The 23,385-nt window shown below is 37.3% G+C and overlaps 1 long non-coding RNA gene across 1 annotated transcript; it reads left to right on the top strand.

Annotated features, from left to right (window-relative positions):
• The first annotated feature begins 18,172 nt into the window (after window positions 1-18,172).
• LOC149416189 (uncharacterized) lies at window positions 18,173-19,004 on the top strand. The gene is made up of 3 exons (XR_016303557.1): window positions 18,173-18,308; window positions 18,389-18,655; window positions 18,894-19,004. It is a non-coding gene; the product is annotated as an uncharacterized LOC149416189 (long non-coding RNA).
• The last annotated feature ends 4,381 nt before the right edge of the window (window positions 19,005-23,385 follow it).

Genomic DNA, 23,385 nt, shown 5'->3' with positions numbered 1-23,385 from the left:
AGACAATTAGTTTTACTAAAAGGTAAAAGAGATATTATTCTAAAAAGGGTTCAAAATTTAGTTTTGCTTGCAAATAATTTGCCAATTAATTTCGAAGCGTCACGCTCAGGTGAAGCATTTATGTCTGAATCTGAAAGTATTTTAGAAATTAAAAATAAATTTGAATTAATTATTGATCAAATTAACGAGAATACTCTTACGTCAGACCCGAATTCTGAACCAGATTATTCAAGCTGGGAACAGTTTGAAGAATTATACACACGTATTATTCGCGCACGAAATAATTTAAAACCAAATTTAGCTACAAAACCGCAAACATCTACATCTGCGTGTGCTGCTACGACTAATAATAATAATTTTATTAAGTTACCCGCTATAGAATTACCTACGTTTGATGGACGGATGGAAAATTGGCACCTGTTTTATGAAACATTCAAAACAAATGTTCATTTAAATTCACAACTATCTGATTCGCAACGCGTACAATATTTAATTGGAAAATTAACTGGAACCGCGAAAAATGTTACGTCAGGTTTAGTGCCAACTGGAGACACATATAAAATAATCTGGGATACGCTAGTCAATAAATATCAAGATAAGCGATCTCTTGCCACTTATTACCTGAATAACATATTTCATTCAAAAACCGTAGCTCACAACGCAAACAATCTGACAGTTTTTATAGAAAAATATTCAGCATCTATCGCCGCACTAAAACAATTGGGAATAGAAGACCTTTCGGATTTTATATTACTACAATGCGCTTTGCAGAAGTTAGAGTCGCAAACTGCACAAGCATTTGAGCTCTCAGTTCGAGAAATTGAGATTCCCACCTGCAAGCAATTGGTGTCGTTTGTGCAAGATCAGGTCAAAATTCTGCAACGAACTTCAACAACTCGTGGACCTAACACCGCCAACACACATTCAACCAGTTCCGGTGGAACTGGTCGCACAGCTCAACTCCGCACACATCATACTTACACAAGTACGCAATCAAAATGCCTTTATTGTCAAAATGAGAACCACACGCAACTGTACACTTGTACACAATTTTTAAAATTATCACCAAAGGAAAGGTTTTCCTTCGCAAAGGAAAAATCTTTGTGTTTTAATTGCTTGAGCCCGCAACATACATCTACAAAATGTAAATCAAAAGGCACTTGTCATAAGTGTCATGGCAAGCACCATACTTTTCTTCATTTTGATAAACCCAGTCAAGCAAACGCCTCCACATCCAATGGAAAAACTCAACCTAACGATGCAGAACCGCCGATATGTACTATGTCAGCAACCACGCGACAAGGGGCAACCACTGAAGTTCTTGCTACCGCCAAAGTTCACACTGTTGATCGAAACGGTGAAGAGAATACCGTCCGCTGTCTTCTAGACCCAGGCTCACAAAAACATTATATAACTTCACAATGTTGTGAAAAATTAGGCCTGGCAGTCAGTTCAGGAACGCGCTTTGCAGTCCAGGGTTTAGGTGGCAAAACGCAATCAATAAGAGGAAGTGTCACATTGACAATTCAATCTAGGATTGATCCCTACTTCAAATACTCCATAACCGCTCTAGTTTTAGAAAAAATTACCGCTCATTTACCTACTTGCAAGGTGGACTTGACGTCATATAAATTTATAAATGTTCCGCTGGCAGACGACACCTGGGCAATGCCAGGCCCAATCGATTTGCTAATTGGCGTCAGTCTGTTCTCTCAACTGTTGCTACCAAATAAGATAATCACCCCCGGTTTTCCAGTCGCGATTCAAACCACATTAGGTTATGTTTTTATGGGTGACGCCCCAGTAAATTCTCAACCAAACACCGCATTAACTTTCTGCGCTACGCACGAAATTGAGAACTTAATGCAAAAATTCTGGGAAATCGAAGATATTGGTTCGGAACCAGTTCACAGTCTCGAAGAAAAAGAAGCTGAAGACATTTTTAAAGGCACCACAACTCGCCTCGAGGACGGTTCTTATGAAGTGGCTTTGCCATTCAAAAGCAACCCTTGTGACTTAGGTGATTCATTGCAAGCTGCGCAAAATCGGTTTTATGCACTAGAAAGAAAATTTAATCATCTGCCAGAACTAAAACCGCTTTATGATGAAGTGATAAGAGAACATATTCATAAAGGTTATCTGTCCCAGGTGGAAGCCTTACCGTCAGAAAACGCATACTACATCCCGCATCACGCAGTTAGGCGTGAAGATAAAATGACAACAAAGGTGAGAGTGGTTCTGGACGCAAGCGCAAAGACAAAAACTGGTTTATCTTTGAACGATATTTTACACACGGGACCAAGCCTACAGAATGATTTATTTTGCATTCTTCTGAATTTACGCCTTTTTCCTATCGCAATATCCGCAGACGTTCGTCAAATGTATTTATGTATAAATGTTCGCAAAGAAGATCGTCGTTATCAACGAATTTTATATAGATTCGATCCGCAAAAGCCGCTTCAGGCTTACCAATACAATCGCGTAACATTCGGTCTTAAATGTAGTCCGTTCTTAGCCCTTCGAGCAATCAAACAATTAATGTTAGATGAAGGCGCTCGCTTCCCTCTTGCAAAGGATATTATTAATAGAGATGTTTATGTAGACGACATCGCTAGCTCTGCTTTAAATGAGCAAGAAGCTATCCGCGCGACTGAAGAGTTGATTGAGCTCTTCCAGTCAGGAGGTTTTCAACTCGCTAAGTGGGCATCCAATTCCAGCACAGTTTTAGAAAACGTTCCATTGGAACTTCGCCTGTCGCAAAGTGTAACTTTCGATAATGATGCATCGCTAAAAATCCTTGGGCTACGATGGCATCCCTCGGATGACATTTTCGCATTTGAAGTTACTCCAGACAATCGAACTTGTACGAAACGCAATATTTTATCATCTGTCGCTAGACTCTTTGACGTGATGGGTCTGGTAGCACCTATAATTGTACAAGCCAAGCTTCTAATAAAGGAGCTGTGGAATTTGAAAATCGATTGGGACGAAATCCCACCCGCAAGGATATCACAACAGTGGCAGCAGTTCAACGCGGAATTGCCGTCAATATCGTCGATTCGTATTCCACGTCATATAGGAGTCACGGAAGGATGCACGTTAATACTTGTTGGATTTGCGGATGCCAGCGAAAAAGCATATGGAGGAGTGGTATACGCTCATGTGACCACTCCTGATAACCGAATTAAGGTTCAATTAGTTTGCGCAAAATCAAAGGTAGCGCCGCTAAAAATCGTCTCCTTAGCACGCCTAGAATTATGCGCTGCATTATTGTTATCGCACCTGTTAAAAAAGGTAATTGATAATTACTCCACTAGGTTTACTATTCATTCAACATTTGCCTTTTCTGATTCGACTGTAACTTTAAGTTGGATTCATTCATCACCTCACCGCTGGCAAACCTTTGTTGCCAATCGCGTAGCAAAAATACACGAAAATTTAAACAGTAGTCATTTTTATCATGTCGCAGGTGCTGATAACCCTAGCGACTGCCTGTCAAGAGGTATGCTACCATCGCAATTGATAGCAAATGACATTTGGTGGAATGGTCCAAAATGGCTTTGCCAGCCGCATTTCGAGTGGCCTATTTCACCATTTAAGCACGCAAATTCAGAACAGTTACCGGAATTGAAACCCAATCAGTATGAACAGCCAACCACTTTTGGCTTGTGCTCTCGTGTAGCTGATCCACCCGAAATGAAACCTAAAACCGATAATCGCCTCAAGACAATCGTGTCACCTTTATTATGCACATTGGCTTCTCGCATTCATTCTTGGTCGAAATTGATTCGAATTGTCATTTACGTGTTTCGCTTCATTAGGAAATTGCCGCGTAAATTTGAGTTAAGCCATATTGACATTGCAGAAACCGCTATTATAAAGGCAGTTCAGCAAGTACATTTTTCCGATGATATGAAGTCAGTGAACGATGGCAAGAAAGTACGGCAAGTTCTTGCTAAATTAAATCCATTTATTCAGGACGGTCTCCTAAGAGTAGGAGGCAGATTGAGAAACGCCGAACTCGAATTTGATAGTCGTCATCCTATTTTATTACCCGCTCATGATCATATAGTTGATTTAATAGTAGATTATTACCACACTAAGAACTTGCATACGGGACCCACCTTACTTATGTCTCTGTTGAGGCAAAGGTTTTGGATACTTTCTTCGCGCAATTTGATTCGGAAACGCGTGCATCAGTGCAATACATGCTTTAGAGTCAATCCCAAACCGCAATTCCCAATAATGGGAGATTTACCCGCTTGCCGCGTCCGCGAAGCTAAGGCCTTTCTGCACACGGGGGTCGACTACGCTGGGCCGCTTCAAATAATCCCGCATAGACGTCGGGGTGTTAGAAGCCAAAAGGCATACATTTGCTTATTTATCTGTCTGGTGACCCGCGCGGTTCACATTGAACTCGCTTCAGACCTCTCGACCGAAGTCTTTCTCAACGCGTTCAAACGTTTTCTATCCCGTCGAGGGCCTGTAAATGTAATGTATTCTGATAATGGGACAAATTTCGTAGGAGCTAAATCGCATTTGAAGGCTTTATTCGAACTTTTAGAGTCACCGGACTACAAGAAAGAATTCTCAGAAAATTTGTTGGAAAACCGTATCGAGTGGAAGATGAATCCTCCACAAGCACCCCACTTCGGTGGGATCTGGGAGAGTAACATTAAGTGCATTAAATGTTACTTAAATAAAGTTGTGGGTACATCTCTTCTCACATACGAAGAGATGCAAACGGTTCTTCATCAGATTGAAGCTATTCTAAATTCACGCCCATTATCAGTGCTCAGCGTTACCGATGTTTCGGCTCCATTGCCTTTGACACCCGCGCATTTTTTAACGCTCACTCCATTACAATCTTTACCCGCTGCTGATTTGTCAGATGCGCCAGTAAATTTGCTGCAACGAAAACATCTTGTCGATCGTCTCGTCCAGACTTTCTGGAATCGATGGCGAATGGAGTATCTGAACACGCTGCAATCGCGTCAGAAATGGAATACAAATTCGAATCCAATAACGAAAGGCACCGTGGTAATAATTAAGAGTGACAATATCGCACCACTACAATGGCCTATTGGCGTAGTGGTAAACGTCCACCCCGGCGTAGATGGGGTGATCCGCGTTGCGGACGTTAAGACTAACTCCGGAACATATCGCAGGGCAGTCGTTAAACTCTGTCCCCTGCCTACACAATAACTTTAACGTTATCTTAGATTTAGTTAATTTAGAATTTAGTTCTACCGCGGGTTCAGTATTGTTTATTGAATCCTTTCATAACGTGTTTTTGTTTTTCATTTTTTTTCTTTGTTGTATTAGTTACTTTGACCATTGGTCAAGGCGGGGGGCATGCTCGGGCCAGTTATTGTTGCATAGTATTTGGTTCGAGTTATTTCCCGCCCGCGTTCCGCGCGTTTACCTACATCAAGTCAGTTGTTTAAGTAACCGCGCCGCAAGTGCAACCGCTTTCCGCATAACCTATCTTGAGTTATTAAAACCACCGCGCCGCGCTGTTATACCGCAAATGTTATACCGCAAATATCGCCGTGAAATAGTGCATAAAAATAGCAATCTATAACGCATTGAACCATTTCGCAAAATCCAATATCACTATTCCCTTTCCTTGACCTCCTCCAATACTAACAATTACCCCCACCGGTGATTAAAGCAGAGCAAAGTGGAAGGTGCCGACAGTTTGGAAATATTGGTAAGTCGATCAAACAATATCACAAAAAAACCGCAAATTACAGTCCATTCACGCCGCAACACCTAGATTTAACAGTCTGTCGAGTTCTCTATGTGCTTCCGGCAATAAATGAGGAGATATCGGATAAACACGTTGTTTAATTGGCGTGCAATCACCTGTGTCAATGACGTGTTTTTCAAGCGACGTTCTACCCAAGCGATTTCCTGAAAAGGATTCAAATTCACGAATCACGTTATTTACGATCAATTTTTGCGAAGAATTTAAATTCTCATAGCTATCCAGGCCTACCACCTCGGCTACGCAATTCTTGACTGCCTCGTTAGACATTAATTTTGTGACCTTTGGACAAAAATTAAAGACTTTCCAAAAGTCGCAACCAAGGATGATATTAGATTTGATCTCTGGCATAACTACAAAATTGAATAATTTCTCAACGTTACCGAGAACTACTGGAACCGAAATTTTATGAACGCACAATTTAAAAAATGACGATGAAAATTGTTACCAAAAATGGAAACATGTGACCCAGTATCAAGAAGGCCAGAGAATTCCGAACCCAGAACCCGGAAAATAATGTGTGGATGGCCATCCCTGTCGGCCGCACGCACCACCTTAGAAGTCCAAAGGCTCTCGAAGAAAACTCTGGTTTCAGCCAGCACAGGAACCCGATGCCTAGAGGTGATGTCAGCGAACGATGTCGACTTGTCGCTCGCAGACAGGACCCCCAGGGCATCTAGTTTTTTGAACGCCGGCAGTTGCATGAAGGCGCCTTAACACCAGGACGACCGCAGCGAAAGCATCTCACCTCCCTAGAATTCACGTTAGACGGGCTACGATTATTGAAATCACAAGATTGCCGAAAACTCCTATTATTGAGATTATTTAAATTATTTTGGTTAGCAACACGATCTGGATTTAAATAAGGATTACCAGAATTATTCCTATTATTTCCTCTGGATGAAGCATTATTAAAAGTTGCACGATTTGCATTTTTATTGTTACAGTTTGCTTCTGCAGGGGAAGGTCTGGAATCTGAACGACTGTCAGCCAACTTAATCATTTTCCCCCACTTCTTTAGAGAATTCACATCCGTTATTACAGAAAGAGATAGTTTCTGAATGTACCTAGGAAGCATGTTACATTGTAAAATTTCAAGAATTTCATCGTCAGGCAACTTAGAGGTCAAGCGATTATTTAACAGCAAAACTCGAGTAATGAAGCACCCAAGGTTTTCCTTTTGTTGCTGAAACGTAGCTCTGATCTACGCTAGGAGACGTCTTTCGTGGTCCAACAACTCAAATTCATCTTTTAACGCGACAGCAATGTCTGCCCAGGAAGAGAACGACTCGCGATTTACTCTGAACCAATCCAAGGCACTTCCTGAAAAGAGTTCCACAGCAGAAAAGAAAAGAGAAATGGTACTTACATTTCGAGAGATAGCTAACTCGTTGACTCTTTCTATAAAATGACGGACATCGCCAGAACCGTCAAAAGTTAAATTCCATTTATGTACGGGAACCGGGCCTGACGAAACCGTCGAATTATGAACCGGAGAGTCCTCGTTTGATTTCGACATGATGACTTTCAGTTTCGTTTGGCTTCTAGTCACAATTGGAGAATCCCTCATACCTACACAACTATGTGGGTAGAAAATATAGTTAGATCACGCTAAAACATACAACAAAATTGTCACATAAATTGCTATGTAAAAATAAAAATATGTGCGACTACCTAGTGCCGACACAGATGAGTAAAGAGACGAAACGTCTGTGAGTTGGGCCGAGAACACAAAACTGCATTAAATTAAAATTTAAAATAGACACGTGAACACGTTTCAAATGAAAAAGTCACCGACCACCCAGAATCTACAAGAGACCCTCCAAAAAGAGATTGACATACGGGAAAGTAAATTATAGCATCACTTATATTTATCTGTAAAAACAAATTAAACCAAAATCAAGAAACAACATTTAAATGAGGATGAACTTGCGTATTCTCATCAACTAGATTCTACCAAAGTCGGACGCCATTTGTAACAAATAATCTTACCAGTATTAAATACTTCCCTAAAAGGAACTCGAGGATACATGTGGGTAGATTAAATGCTTGCACCAGCAATAAAAACTCTTATACGAATATAACATTTATTATATAAAATTACTGGTATATCAATAAACGGAGGCAGGCTAACGATTCCAAAGAAGCTCGTAAGATTGAAAGACGCTGTTTACGCGATCAATTGAATCCGTTTGAACTTGGAGAGACTGAATTCAGACACTTGTTCCGGATATCTCGTATAATGGCTAAAGATCTTATAGATCAACTAACTCCCTTTTTAGTGTCAAAAAGTACAAGCGGACTTCCAATGTACATTAAAGTAAGTGCATTTTATTATTATGATATCTTTGTAAAAACACAATGTCGATCATTAATAAAAGGATTATAATGTTGACAGGTATTAGCACCAATAAGTTTCTTCGCCACAGGAAGTTACCAACGTGGGGTGGGGCAAGACCATATGCTGGCTATAGGTCAGACAACCGTCAGTAAATGCATCAAAGTGTTTATGAAGGCAGTGTTGGAGCACCTTTATAGAAGGTTGATACATTTTCCAGCAACAAACGAAGCCAGGAAGCAAGTGGAGAGTGCTTTCAGGGACAAATTAAACTTTCCTCATGTTCTGGGCTGCATTGATTGCACCCACATTGCCATTGTGACCCCTTCCAGACATGAAGAGCAGTATAAAAATCATAAAGGATTCTATTCGCTCAATGTTCAAGTGGTAAAATGTTTGTTTTTACAAATAAAACAGTTGGTGTACGGTGTTTTCACATTTTATTGAAGGTTTTACATGTTTGTTATACAGGTATGTGATGCTGAGTTGACAATATTCAGTATTAACACACGCTTCCCGGGTACTGTCCACGATCAATTTGTTTGGAATAGTAGTACAGTAAAAACTGAAATGACCAGACTATATATAATCAGAGAATTGGGACGTATTTCTTGCTAGGTATTATACTATATTATATTTCAAAAATCCATAACTTAGTAGTTATATATACCTATTGTAATGGGTGTTTATGTTTCAATCAGGTGACTCCGGGTACACATTGGAACCTTATCTCATGACCCCAATATTTGATGCAGCTGAGGGAAGTGCAGAGTACAAATATACAAAGGCGCACTGTAAGGCGAGATGTTGCATAGAACGTCTATTTGGAGCATGGAAGGCTATATTCCGTTGCCTTAGGAAAGATAGAGTTCTCCATTACGAGCCAGAAGTTGCTGGTCAAATAATCACTACATGTGCTATTTTATACAACACGATGAAGCACTATAAGTCAGTTTCCTTATTTAACTAAATGAAATGCATTTAAAGAAAGTAAGGCAACAATTCAAAATAATAATCGTTTTATTTCAGATTAACAGATGAATTTATTGATAATATCGTGATAGAAGAGATTGAGCTATTAAACCAGGCTGAAGATGTCAGCAGAGTAGTAGCAGCCCGCGGAGTAAGAGATCAAGTCGTTCGGAAGTACTTCTCTAATGAATAAACTCATCTTACCCATCTAATAAAACACATTTTAAACATTTCAATCATTTACTATTAAATATTAAAAAAACTTGAAAGAAAGTAAAGCAACAATAAACAAATACAATTTTTGTGTCATTTCTATTTTTAATGTTTGGATGAAGAACTGCCTGTGCCCGCATTGCTGAAGAAGATTCTCACTGACCACTGAACCCGCCAAAAGCACTAATTGTTAATTACCTTACATAATGATATTTTTGTCTAATCTCAAATCTAGCTGCTACGGTGAAACAGATGTGACAATTCCCATACAATCTATTTTTCAGCCACATTTGAAAACTACAGATAATATTTTATTTCGCAATTGTAAAAAGCATTCACTTTGTGGCTCATCATAATTTATAATTTTTAATATTTTATTTATTTTAGTACCGAAAAATAATACTCGTAATGAGTTTATCGCGAACGAAAATTTCACTGTTCTATCACTTATAATAACCAAGTAATTAAATTAACAAAAGTTATTATTTTATGCGGGCACCGCCAGCCGAAATGCCCGAATCCGTGTTAGAAGGAGACAAACATATGTGCGAGCCATATGTTTCACGTGCACGCTATTAGCCCATTCCTACGGTTTTAAAGTGGTCAGTAAATTTGTAGTAAAAATGTCAATTTGCGCGGCTTGATTTGTTATTCTGATAGAATGTTCGTTTTGCTTTTTTACGAATGTTCCAGTATTACTCGTCGCAAGGAACATTTGCAGTTTTGGCACGCAGTAAAAAAGGCAAAATTAGCTGTATAATAATTATAGTGAGAGCGGTTGTAATTATTTAGAACTTTCTTAAATCTGTAACTATCACTAGCTAGACGCCCGCCAATTCACATTCTCTCATTCATTCATTCAACAGTCATTGTCTGCCGCGGTTTGAAGTGACTTTTTTCGATTTTGTACAGCATTGTTATTCCATAAAAATGAGGCGTGCCCTTTATAAGAATCATCAGTATTCCGGGAAAAGAGTGAATCCAAGACTAAGTGCGAACGGGATGAAACGTCAGCACGGCGAATCAGAATACAGGTAAGCAGTGCTTTTTTTCCATTTAACGCGGTGGAACGGCGTTCCGGCACCTTTTTTCACGGTTTTATTTCAAAATCAATTAAACGAAAAAATATTTGCGCTTAAGTAATTACAATAATAATTCGTTAAAATGATAAAATAAGGTACAGGTGGAAGCCATTTTGAATGTTGGCGTGTTAGTGTTAGTGAAGTAACCGTATAGTTTAAATAGCAAACCTGCGTATGTAACTAGCTTCATACGTATGTCTTTGCGTATTATGATTTTGACAGTTTGACGTTTATCGCATGGCGGCATCTGCGTATATTGTTATTTACGTTTGTTTAGTCAGTTTGTGTTACGATTACGTGTTGTGCAACTATTTTATATATTATTTATTGCAACTCCAAGTTTAAGTGTGAAAAAAATTTCCTATTAGGTACTTCTCAACCACCGGCAGCGGCGCCGATTCCGTAAATAAAAAGCTCAAAACAGTAACAGAAACGATGACAGAAGATATGGAATTATCGGTACATGTAGATGTTCCTGAATTATCTCGAGCTGATCTCGGGGATCAAGGTCGAACTCAAAACGATTGGCCAAACTGCTGGTCATTAGATCAAAAAAACGATTTTTGCTCAAAAAACGAATGGTTGAACGTACACAAAATGAAACTTGGCTGCACAATTTGCAGAAACGTTGGAACTCTTGGAACTGAAACGACAATGGGAATGAAAATATCCAAAGAATGGGCCAATAATGAAATTACGTATTCTGGGAAAGAGAGGAAGCTACAATTGGGGTCACTTCGAAAAAAAATTTTCAATCGCAGAGGATCTATTGCACACAAAACAGCGTTAAAAATCATTTCTGAAGCCAAAAATAAGCGGATTGAAAATACTTTTTTAAAATCGTTATCTCGCGAAAAAGTAATAACTGCAAACATTTTTCGAACTGCATATAAAGTAGCTAAGGAAAATCAATCATTCAATATGTTTGAAAGTGAAATTAATCTCCAAGAGCTAAATGGGATCGAAATGGGTCATATTCTCCATTCCACTAACGCATGTATCAACATTGTAAATCATATATGTGATGAAATGAGAAAAAATGTTTTCAAAGAAATTGTTCAATCGAAAAATATAATTTCTTTGATAATTGATGAGTCTACCACCATAAGCCAAAAAACCACCATCATTGTGTATTAGGGCGGAGTGAAAAAACTTTTTTTCAAATTTCGTGTTTCCTATATTACCAATGGGTGCCTTGGTAGTACCCTATAAAGTACACAAAATATCATCAAATTCCAACTTCATCTTCAGGTGGCGCACTGACCCTAAAGTTCTACAAAAAATGGTGTTTTTTCAGATTTTGTTAGTAAACAAGCACATCATCTAATCCAGCTTAAACGTCACAAAATGTATTTTAGTTTTAGCCATCTAACTTACTCCTCTTCCCCCCACCCTTTGACACTATTTTGCGTAACAACAGCTGCAGTCAATCAGTAATTAACAGACATTAGCACGTTCGTTGGAACAGCTGCAAAAACTTGATTGTGATTTCTTTGTAATATGCCTAAAACATTAAAAAATTCAATGTGTTCTATGTTTGGTGGCCCAGAAAAATTAAAAGACAATGTTTTGCCAACTTATTCGGATGAAATAAAGTATTATTTGTGGATTAGAAATGACTTGCAGTGGTTATCAAATGGAAAAGATCCTTCTGTGAAAGATATATGTGAAATAATTGCAATTGATCTAATTACGTTGTGGAATAAAGCATCTATTCCTATTGTAACTGAACGTCAAATTGTGACTAAACTAACCCGGTATTATCACAAGTACAAATGCTTGAAATGTCGAGTACCTAAAAAGAAAACTGAATTTTATGAAGATGCAACAAAAAAACTCTTTGATATTGCTGTTTGCAAGTGCATTTGTGTCGATTTTTGTAAATGTTTAGTGAAAATACCCAAGAAGGAGCTTAGAATTCCTGCAAGATCAGAGAAGTGGCCGCAAAATGTATATCGGCTTATAAGATATAGTGGCATCCAAGGCTTTGGAGCGTAGGCAATTACGACTGATGAGGCAAAATAAATTACTTCAAAATCAGACTGTTGAGAAACCTCTCAGCCCCTCACCAGAGACTTCAGAGACCTCGGATGATAGTGTAAGATTATCAGATAGCAATCAAGATCCAGACATACTTTTTCCGACATACTCCACGCCATCCACATCGAAATCACAAACAAATCAGATGAGGCATCGATTAAAAAATCTTGCCACTGCCTGTGACAGGACTGGTGTCTCCGAGAGATCAGCATCAACCATCGCCAGTGCAGTTCTTCAAGATATTGGTTTTATTTGTAAACAAGATTTCTCAAAAGTAATAGATAGAAGTAAATTACGACGCGAGCGCCGAAAAGTTCGAGAAGAGTTGCAAAAAAGGCAGATTTCGAGCTTCGGGAGTTCTGACGGTAAAATAAGTTGGTTATATTTTGATGGTCGGAAAGACAAGACCATTGTGCAGGAAAAACATGATAACAAGTACCACAGGAGAACCATTACTGAAGAACATATTTTTTTGCTCTCCAAGCCAGATTCTCAGTAAATTGGCCACGTCGCGCCTCCCTCTGGAACCGCTAATTCTATTAAGGATTCAATTGTAGAATTTTTAAATTTGCACTTCGAAGATTTATCAACCATTGTAGCCATTGGATAAGATGGAACGGCTGTAAACACGGGTTTCAAGAATGGAGCAATCGCATTGATTGAAAGACATTTAAATAGACCATTACACTGGTTTATATATTTGTTGCATGCCAACGAATTACCACAGGGTCATCTTTTTAATACTTTGGATGGCAGTACTTCAGGTCCCAATACGTTCGAAGGAGTCATTGGCAAGATTTTACAGCACTGTGAAGACCTTTCTGTGGTGAAAATTGATAAAATTACGACAGTCTTACGCGATATCGAAAATTCTAAGCAATTATCAAAAATATCTGTATGAAATTTGTCAAGCTGTAACACAAGGCAGCGTAAAAACTGATTTGGCTAATAAGCAACCAGGAAAGCTGGCACACTCTCGTTGGCTAACCTGTGCAAATAGAATATTGAGACTAATATGTAGCAACAAAGTTTCCAACCAATAGTCTGGTTGAGATTGTTATGTTTGTGATAAAAGTGTATGCGCCAATATGGTTCACCATAAAAACAAAACCTTCATGTAAAGATTGTCCGAAACTTGTCCCTAGTATGATAAAAAGATGCTCCTATTTAAAAAATGAGCTGAAAACAATTGTTTTTCGAATAATCGAGCGGAACTCTTTCTTCGCTCATTCTGAAAATAGTTTATTAGCGATGCTACAAGATGAAAGACAGCATATAAAAGAATTAGCAGTAAGAAGAATTTTTAAAGTCCGACGAAATGCAAAGGAGAACAAAGTAAGGACATTCTTGATTCCAAAACTAAACTTCGAAGCCAACGATTATTATGATTTGATAAACTGGAAGACAGAAAAAATATTCTAGCCACCATTCAAAAAAAATACGGTGACAGTGAATTATGGGACAAAATTATGAGCGAACATATAAATATCCGGATTGAAAATTTTCCCTGTTCCACACAGGCTGTGGAAATAGGTGTGAAGCTGGTCACTGAAGCTAGCTTGGCTGTTTGCGGAAGTACAGCACGCGATGGATATATTCGAGCAAGAATAAAATCGAGAAAAGAAATGCCGAAATTCGAGACAAAATTACACTTTTCCTCTGGAATTCAGGGAGCTACCCCATACGCATATGACACGACTGAAGGCTGAAATGATCAAAAAATATATATATTAGTAATGTTCCTTATATTTTAATGCAAATAATAAAGTTAAATATGATAATAACTTTGTTTTAAAATTTTAAAAAATTTCTAGAATCGATCATTTTTTCAAAATTTCAGGTCCTCTGCGCCACCTGAAGATCATATGTAAAAAAAAAATAAAAAATATTTTTCAACAGCTATTTATCTACAGCAACATTAAATGATATAGGGTTTTTGAAATTCTAAGAAAAAATTTTTTCGACCTCTTTCACTCCGGGCTATTGTGTATGTTCGATGCTGTGTCGAAAGTGTTGGAATGAATTCACCAATTGATTTGTTTTTGGATTTGATTGAACTTAAAGACGTAACGGCAAAAGGAATATTTGAATCATTACTCCAATCTCTTGATTTATATGGGATGACAGAAGAATATTTAAAAAAATATTTAGTTTCGGTTGCATGCGACGGCGCTGCTGTGATGTTAGGTTCTAAAAATGGAGTGAAAAAATTGCTGACAGAAAAATTTCCTTCAATTATAGTTTGGCATTGTGCTAATCACAGATTAGAATTATCAGTAAGTGATGTTGTAAAGAAAATTTCAGGGATCAATAGATTCAAATCATTTATTGATAAACTTTATGTTTTATACCATGCGTCGCCGAAAAATAATAGATAGTTGCATTTATGTGCAGAATCACTAGGCGTTGAGGTACTGAAAATCGGAAGAGTTTTGAGTACCCGATGGGTGGCATCTAGTTTTCGTTCAGTTTCGGCTGTGTGGAATAATTATGAATCCCTTGTGCGTCATTTTGAAGAAGCGATGAATGACCCTACAAGAGATAAAAATGACAAGTGTACTTACAGTGGCTTAAAGAACAAAATAACATCAACAGCATTTTTATTGGATCTAGCATTGATGTGAGACGCTCTCCAAGAATTGTCGGAACTTAGTTTGGACCTACAAAATCGCAATGTGAACCTTTACATTGCAAATCGAAAAATAAATGAACTCGTTCAAGTTTTTGAAGAAAGAAAACAGAATTTTGGACCCTATTATAAATGTGCTGCAGCTGCTATAAGCAATCTGCATTTTCGTGGAGTTTTACTTCACGAAAAAGTTTCTAAAAATGATCTTCCTATTGATCCGAAAATATTTTATTCCACGTTGAAAACGTCAATTGAAAAAAGGCTGCTAGATAATAAAGATGTCGAGTTTGCACTTTGGGCTCGCGTACTTGACCAAAAATATTGGCTTGAAGACATTGATAATCGGTTGACATTTGGAGAGATGGAAATTAGAAACATTTCGATCAGGCTACAACTAGATGAACGAGAAATGATTCGTGGATTTCGCGAATGCATTCTCGAAAAGACATATTCTGAAAAACTCTTGCGTTTGGTATATGCTCTGAATTCTATTCCCATTTCTTCAAGTGAATGTGAACGGGGGTTTTCGCAAATGAATCTTATTATTACCCCAACAAGAGCTTCATTAAACACTTAAACAGTTTCGGCACTCTTGTTCATCAAACTCGTGGGACCACCCTTGACACTTTTCGATCCTTCAAAATATGTTGATAGGTGGTTACTTAAAGGAAGACATTCGGCCTTAGACTCTAACACTAAGGACGGGTTGTTTCAGAGAACTTGAACAATTTTTCAAATTTCAAAGTTCATTTTCAAGTTCTGTGAAAGATATTTTTAAGTTCTGTTTTTATTTCAGTTCTGTCAAGTAACTAGCCTATAATTATATAAAAACAGAATTTGAATAGGACTTTCACAGAACCCGTAAATGGACGTTGAAATTTGATGAATTGTTCAAATTCTCCGAAACAACCCGTCCTAAGAAAAGGAATCGAGATGATGTATCAGACGAGAATTGGAAAAAACTTTGGAAATCACTCTAAACTTTTATTCAAGTTCATAAATAAATACATTACATATGTGTATTTACAATTATATTTTAAATTTAGTCTTATTTGTACAATATATTTCAAATATAATGTATGTATTTTATTGTTTCTGTAGCTTAGTCTTGACTAAAATAAAAAAATTATCGTAAAAATCAACCTTTTTTTGTTCGCTTCGTGGCATGGCTCCTTTAAATTTCATTTAAGTGACATTTGAATATAATTTTATTTAGTAAAAAGCTTGACATTAAGTGAGTTCCGGCACCTTTTTTTTAAAAAAAAAGCCCTGCAGGTAAGTATTATGAAATTATTTCAAAATATTTTATTATTTTTTAAATATTTTCTCGGTACCTACCTAACTAACTAACCATCACGCTTGTTATTTTATGACCCATGTCGCTCGTTTGGTATAGGGTGATTCATATTTAATGTTGCTCAAAAATTATACTCCTTTAATGCCTTTATATTATATCTTTTAGTTCCCACAAACACTGGCGCGGAAATAAAGAAAACAAGTGTTCGAATGACGAGACCCCTAAAATTAATTTTTGTGGAGAAATCCCATCCTCGAACATTACGTCTGGGGAACGTGGAGTGAAAACGTATAAAAGCTGTTCAAAACTGTTGCGTGTTGAAGCTACATTTCCATCTACGAGTATATCCGACCAGCCAAATACCACAATCGAAACAGCGGCCACGATAGATGTAAACTGGCCTGCTCTGGACCCCGATTTAGAAAACCATAATCTTATTAAAGAGGTGATGGCGTACAGTGATGATAATGAACATTCAATAAAAGGCAATAGAATTGTGGACATTCAGCACGTCCTGAAGTGGGCGTTCGCTATGTCACAGCATTACTTGAAATGCACGTTCTCCAAAATTGAATTGGTGAAAGAATTGCGTACTGGGTTTCATTCTATTTTTTTTTTTTCAATGTAATATGTGTGACACCACATGGAAGCAAACCTCAGAACACGAACCGGAAAAACTTATCAATAAGTCTTTTGTGTGGGGTACGCTTACAAGTGGCAGCTATTACACCCAAGCTGCTCAAATTCTTAGTGCCATGGATGTCCCAGTAATGTCCGGGTACACATTTAGTAAAATAGAGAGAAATTTGGGCAAATTATGGGAGTGGCATCTCGCAGAACAAATGCGTGAAGCTGGCAAAATGGAGAAGGAAATTGCTATTAAAAAAGGAAATTTCAATGCAGACGGGATACCATCCATCACAGTGTACGTTGATGGAGGCTGGTCCAAAAGGTCGTATGGCCATAACTATAATGCTGCATCCGGAATGGTGAGCATTACATTTTTCTGTAATTTCGATACATAATATTACCTATCAACCTATCACTACTTATTTACTTGCGTGAAATGATTGCTTTAAACTTTTTACAGGCGTGTATCATCGGGAAGGAGACAAAAAAGTGCCTTTACTTAGGTATAAGAAATAAATACTGTTCCATGTGTCATTACTATGACAAAAAAATATCACTCCAAAAGAGCACGACTGTTACCGTAACTACTCGGGGGCTTCTACCGCAATGGAAACCGACATAGTTGTCGAAGGCTTCCGGCGCAGTCAAGAATTGCATGGTGTGCAATATTTGTCATATATTGGGGATGGTGATTCCTCTGTATATGCAAATCTGCGTAAAAATGTATCTTACGGCGATAAAATAAAAAAAAAATTGAATGTAAAAATCATGTGGTGAAGAACTATACAAAGGCTCTGTACAAGGTAACTAAAAACCACAAAGATAATTTCGAGACCCATTTCTATTACGATATAATAATTTGAATAATAATGTGTTTTTCTTTTTAGATTCTAGCTAATACTAAACTTCCATTAACGGGAAGGAAATTATTGAAACCTCGGCTTTGTAAGTTAAGTATGTTAGCAAGAAAGATCATAATAAAGAATCACCAAAACCCGCAAATGATGCGAAAATATCTCAGAAATGGTGTTGTTCACATCTTTGGCGAACATAGTGACTGTGCTTCTTATTACTGTATGTGGCAAAAGGCAAAGGAAGAGGGCAATACTGCAAGTATCATGGAAGACACAAATCTTTTGCCGGTGATAAAAAAGAGGCCGTAGTCTGGAGTCAAATTTGCGCAGCCAATGAGGCCATAATAATGAAATCTGATAGGCTATCGACCGAAACAACTAACGTTGCCGAAAATTTGATGAGTCTGCTGGCGAAATTCAATTGTGGGAAGAGAATTTGTTTGACGAAAAGCGGATCTTTCCAACGCAGAGCTCAACTTGCAGGTATTTATGCACTTGTATCTTTATAAATGAAAATCCATTGCAAACATGTTATTACTAAATAGTTCACTTTCTTATTACAGGCCTTGCGCAATCCTGCGGAAGCAAGTGGCAAACACAGGCTTGGAAAAAAGCCACCTTACGTAGCCCTGGTTTAAATTTTTAAAAAACATCTGCAGCGGTTAGAAAAATCTCAAATTCGGCAGAAAGGCTATGTTCGTCGAAGGTTATTTAAAAAACCTGTTGCAAATGCTGACAAGGATTACGGTCCAAAAGCGACAAACCCTCCTCCTCAAATGAACGAGGCAGAATTAAAAGAAGAGTGCGAAGCAAAGTTGAATACATTCCGGGTAATTATTACTATTATTTATTTATTTTATTTCCGGGTATTTAGCACTAGTAAATCATTAAATTTGGTCAAAACTAGGTCTGGAAGTATTTTATCATTATAATAAACATACGTTTTATCCCATTATTATATTTTCAAAAAAGCACACGTAAAAATGATGGTCCGAGATAAGGGGTTTGTTGCTCAAATTATAAATTTACTTTTATATATATATATATATATATATAAAATTTTTTCAGCTAAGTGCAGAAGAAATACTTTCTGTCGAATCAAATACAAGAGAGCAATTCGACAGTGAACTTTACAAAACACTGCGGTCGAATCGTCTTACAGCTTCACTATTTGGAATGGTAGCTAACTTAGGGTCATCCTCCTGGGGTAAAAATAATCTCGTCGAATTTAATGTTTCAAAGACCCAATCCTGTCTGATTACGTCTAAAAGGGATCCAAATGATAATCTAGTCTCCTTCAACGGAAGCAATCTTCCGAACAGGCCTTCCATTGATATGCTTGGTGTAACTATAAGTGACCAGCTCAGGTACGGGGGCTCCATCGAAGCCAGAGTAAAGTTGGCCTCTCAGAAGCTGGGCGTACTGTACAGGGCCCGCAGATACTTTAATAGTACACAACTGCTCACCCTGTACAAATCGCAAGTGCGCCCTACTGTCGAATTTGGCAGCCATCTCTGGTCTGGAGCCCCAAAATACCTGAAAAAAACCCTTGACTCTGTGCAGAAACGGGCGGTCCGTTTGATAGATTCCCCAATCTTAACAAACGGACTGCAATCTTTAGAGCACAGGCGTCAGGTAGGTATGCTGTCCTTGTTCTATCGGTATTACAATGGAAGATGCTCTGAGGAACTAGCGTCATTGATCCCTTCGGCACCGGTGCGTAGTCGGGATACACGCCAAACGCGCGCCCAACATTTGTACACAGTTGACACTTGTCACATGAGAACGGGTCGCTTCTACGATTCGTTCTTAAGTTCAACAGCTCGGCTGTGGAACGAACTGCCGGCCTCTGTGTTTCCTCCCTCCTACAACATGGGACTCTTCAAGACCCATGTTCACTCCTTCCTCTCCACAAAAAGATCCTCCACACAGCATCCCCAAAGATGACATAGGCCCTGAGGGAAATTATTTTCTTCAGAGCCTCCTGTGTGGAGTAAATATAAAAAAAAAAAAAAAAAAAAAATTTGATCATTATTTTCAAGTATATATAATATAATCTACGTATTATATAAGTAATATTTCACTGGTGAATTTCTAATTCTTACAGATATGTAAAAGAAAACCAACAACACCATGCCACAATCACGTTAAAACCATTTTGTACGGTCGTGATTTTGCGACAAAAGATACCATTGAAGGGAAAAAGCAAGAGCCGGTGATTAGAAATTTATTTGAAAAAAAAATCGGCAAGGAAGTTAGGAAATCGGGCCTTTTCATTGACCAGGAATACGGCTTTTTAGCAGCAAGTCCTGATGGTATTATTATATTTTATATAAAAATATGGTATTATTATTAAAAAAAAATAATCATATTATTATTTTAACATTTTTATTTTATTTTATCTTATATGTACCATGATCATGGAAGGGGCGTATTGTTGTATTATTTTATGTGTTATTTTATCATTATTATTTCAGGCGTAGTGCAGGGAGAATCTTCACTGGTAGAAATAAAATGTTTTCCATCATTAAAGAGATGGGCGGAAAAATGTAAAATATCCTCTAATATCATGCAGCACGCCATCAGAGAGAAGAAGGATTTTCCAATAAAGTTGGATGAAATGGGTACTCTTCGACTTAATAAAAAACACCATCACTATTATCAGGTGCGTACTGTGCAGTCTGCAATATAAATGACTAAATCAGTAATACGGAGAAGGAGAAGATGGAGAAGCATTAGATTTAAAACTTAATTTAAAATTATTTTTAATATATAAACATAAATTAATTAATTAATTTTTAAGATATAGAATGGACAAAAAGAGACATCTCTTGTCAATTTCGGATAGTATTTTCTCTGCAGGTGAATGATAACCAAATTGCGGTCACCTTTTACATCTGTTCAGTAGATTCATCTGAGATTGTGATATTTCGTCAAAAGAGGTCTATTTAAGATAAAAATAATTAAAATATATTTTTTGACAAAATAAAATGTCACAAAATCGGCACTGTGTGTTACAATGAATGTGCTGATTCATCTCAGACGTTAATAATTCTTCTCTCTTGTGAGCTGGTTATAACCTTATCTAGTGCAAATGCAAAGTGATTGCTGATTGCTGCCTGAAACCGAATCTGATGACAAATGGAAGACCTCAATTGTGAATGACATTGTTTTGGGTGAGTTTTTCTGTTCATTTGTATTTTGGTGACTGGGTTTGAATTGTTTTTCTCCCTGCAGAGATAATAATCCACAAATTATTTTTCATAGGGAAATATAATATTCCCTGGATGATCTGTGCTATCTACAAGCCAGATCATCAACCATAATTTTGGTCCCACGTAGCTCGGATATATTGCTAGCGAAGATTAATTAATATTTAGTGATTTAGATTTGGGCACATGATAAATGGAAGTTCTATTCACGTAATTTTTTTGGTGATTTAAGAAGTACCTATCAGTACCAATTTCTAGAATACATAAATAATTTTTCTAGCATTAGAAATTTGCGTATATTTTTTGGTAAATTTCATTAAAGCTCAAATTACTTAATATTATTTAGGTATAGTGAATTTAGTTTCGTTTTTTTTACGTATTCTTTGGTAGATTCGAAACATATAATATATTGGAATTGTCGTAATTTTTGGAGAATTCTAATTTACAATACTTACAATATTATTGTATACTTTTTTTGGTTAAGAATATTTTGTCATCTCATTAAAAATGCCGAGAATTGCTGAAGAAGTTTCTGGAGATATTCAGGATAGAACGTTGACTCTTTTGACGGCAAAAAAGGAAAATCTTTTTTTGCGGATGAATGAATTGTATAATTTATCAAATAATTTAAATACCTTCGAGTCAAGAAAAAATGAAGATTTCATGACAAAGTCGGATATGATTGAAGACATGAGAGTTCAGTTTGAAACTGTTATTGATAAACTTAACGACCATCAGTTGACTTTGGACGACTCATTTAAACCGGATTTCCAACAATTAAATGCATTTGATGATATTTATTTGAAGGTCAAACGAAGTCGATTTAACCTTCAAAACGCGTCACGCAACTATTCGCGGGATCATTGTATTATTAAATTGCCACCTTTGGAATTACCATCATTTGATGGTAAAATGGAAAATTGGCCTACTTTCTACCAAGCTTTCAAATCTAATGTACATAATAATAGACAATTAACCGACGCCCAGCGTGTTCAATATTTAATTGGTAAATTGACACACGGCGCTTTAAAGGTTACTTCAGGCATTGTACCTGGAGGTGACACATACAATATAATCTGGAATGCTTTGGTAAACAAATTTCAAAATAAACGTGCACTAGGCACACATTATTTAAATAATATTCTTGATGCAAAAAATTGTACAAATACATCTGGCAGTCTTGACTTTTTTATTGAAAATTTTTCTGCATCAGTAGCAGCGTTAAAACAATTAGAGATTGAAAATTTAACTGATTTTATCTTATTTCATTGTGCATTTAGAAAAATTGATTTTCAAATCGCACAGATTTTCGAGCTGTCAGTCAGGAATAAAGAGATTCCGACATATGACGATTTAGTCTCGTTTGTTCAAGATCAGGTTAAGATTTTAGAACGTTTAGGCAATTCAAATGAAGCCGGTAAAAAACTGTCCACCACGTCGTCATTTCGTTCTAATAAAATTTTTAAATCGTTCCTTGCTAGCAACGAGAATGTACCTCGGTTTACGGCTTCGCGCACAAATTGTTGTCTTGTTTGTAATAAAACTAATCATACAATTAAAGATTGCGTTAAATTTAAAAATATGAGCTCTTCACAGGCGCGTTATGAATTTATAAAGTCAAAACATGCTTGCGTAAATTGCCTTAGTGGAGGGCATACAATAAACGCGTGTAAATCGGTTTTAACTTGTGAGTTTTGTAAAAAACGTCATCACACTTTGTTGCATTTTGGCAGTGCTGATAACAATGCTAAAACTCCATCAAGTACCCACGCACACACGTCGCGAACATCTACAGGGACATCTGAAAATTGTGATACACAATTAGAAGAACCTCCGCTCAACATAAATAACTCATGTTCCCTTTCTGTGAAAGCGACACATAATACGATTCTATTATCAACCGCGCAAGTATTCGCAAAGAGTAAAAATGGAAATAAAGTTATTGTTCGGTGCTTAATGGATAACGGTTCACAGAAAAATTTAATTACTGTTGATTGTTGCAAGATCCTCAACTTACCAATAATTCCTTTAAACAATTCCTTTGTAAAAGGAATCGGTTCAGCATCCAAACCAATTTTGGGTTACGTTTATTTGGACATTGAGTCCCGCGTGTACCCGAATAATAAATATAATATTTATGCGCTTGTCATTGACAGTATTACAGATCAGCTACCTAATCACTATATAACCAAGGGTGATATGAGTTACTTAAAGGGTATACCTCTCGCTGACTTAACGTGGAATATTCCTGGATGCGTGGATATAGTATTAGGTGCACAACCTGTTCCCATATATTTATTTAGGGAACAGGGTTGAATCTCGTAACGGCGAACCTCCGGCATTAGCGA

This window comes from Hesperophylax consimilis, chromosome 17 (genome assembly GCF_061612785.1).
Source record: "Hesperophylax consimilis isolate HC1 chromosome 17, BYU_Hcon_1.0, whole genome shotgun sequence".
NCBI classification, from domain to species: Eukaryota; Metazoa; Arthropoda; class Insecta; order Trichoptera; family Limnephilidae; genus Hesperophylax; species Hesperophylax consimilis.
The sequence above is the reverse complement of the archived record's forward strand: the minus strand, read 5'-3'. Positions and strand labels throughout refer to the sequence as shown.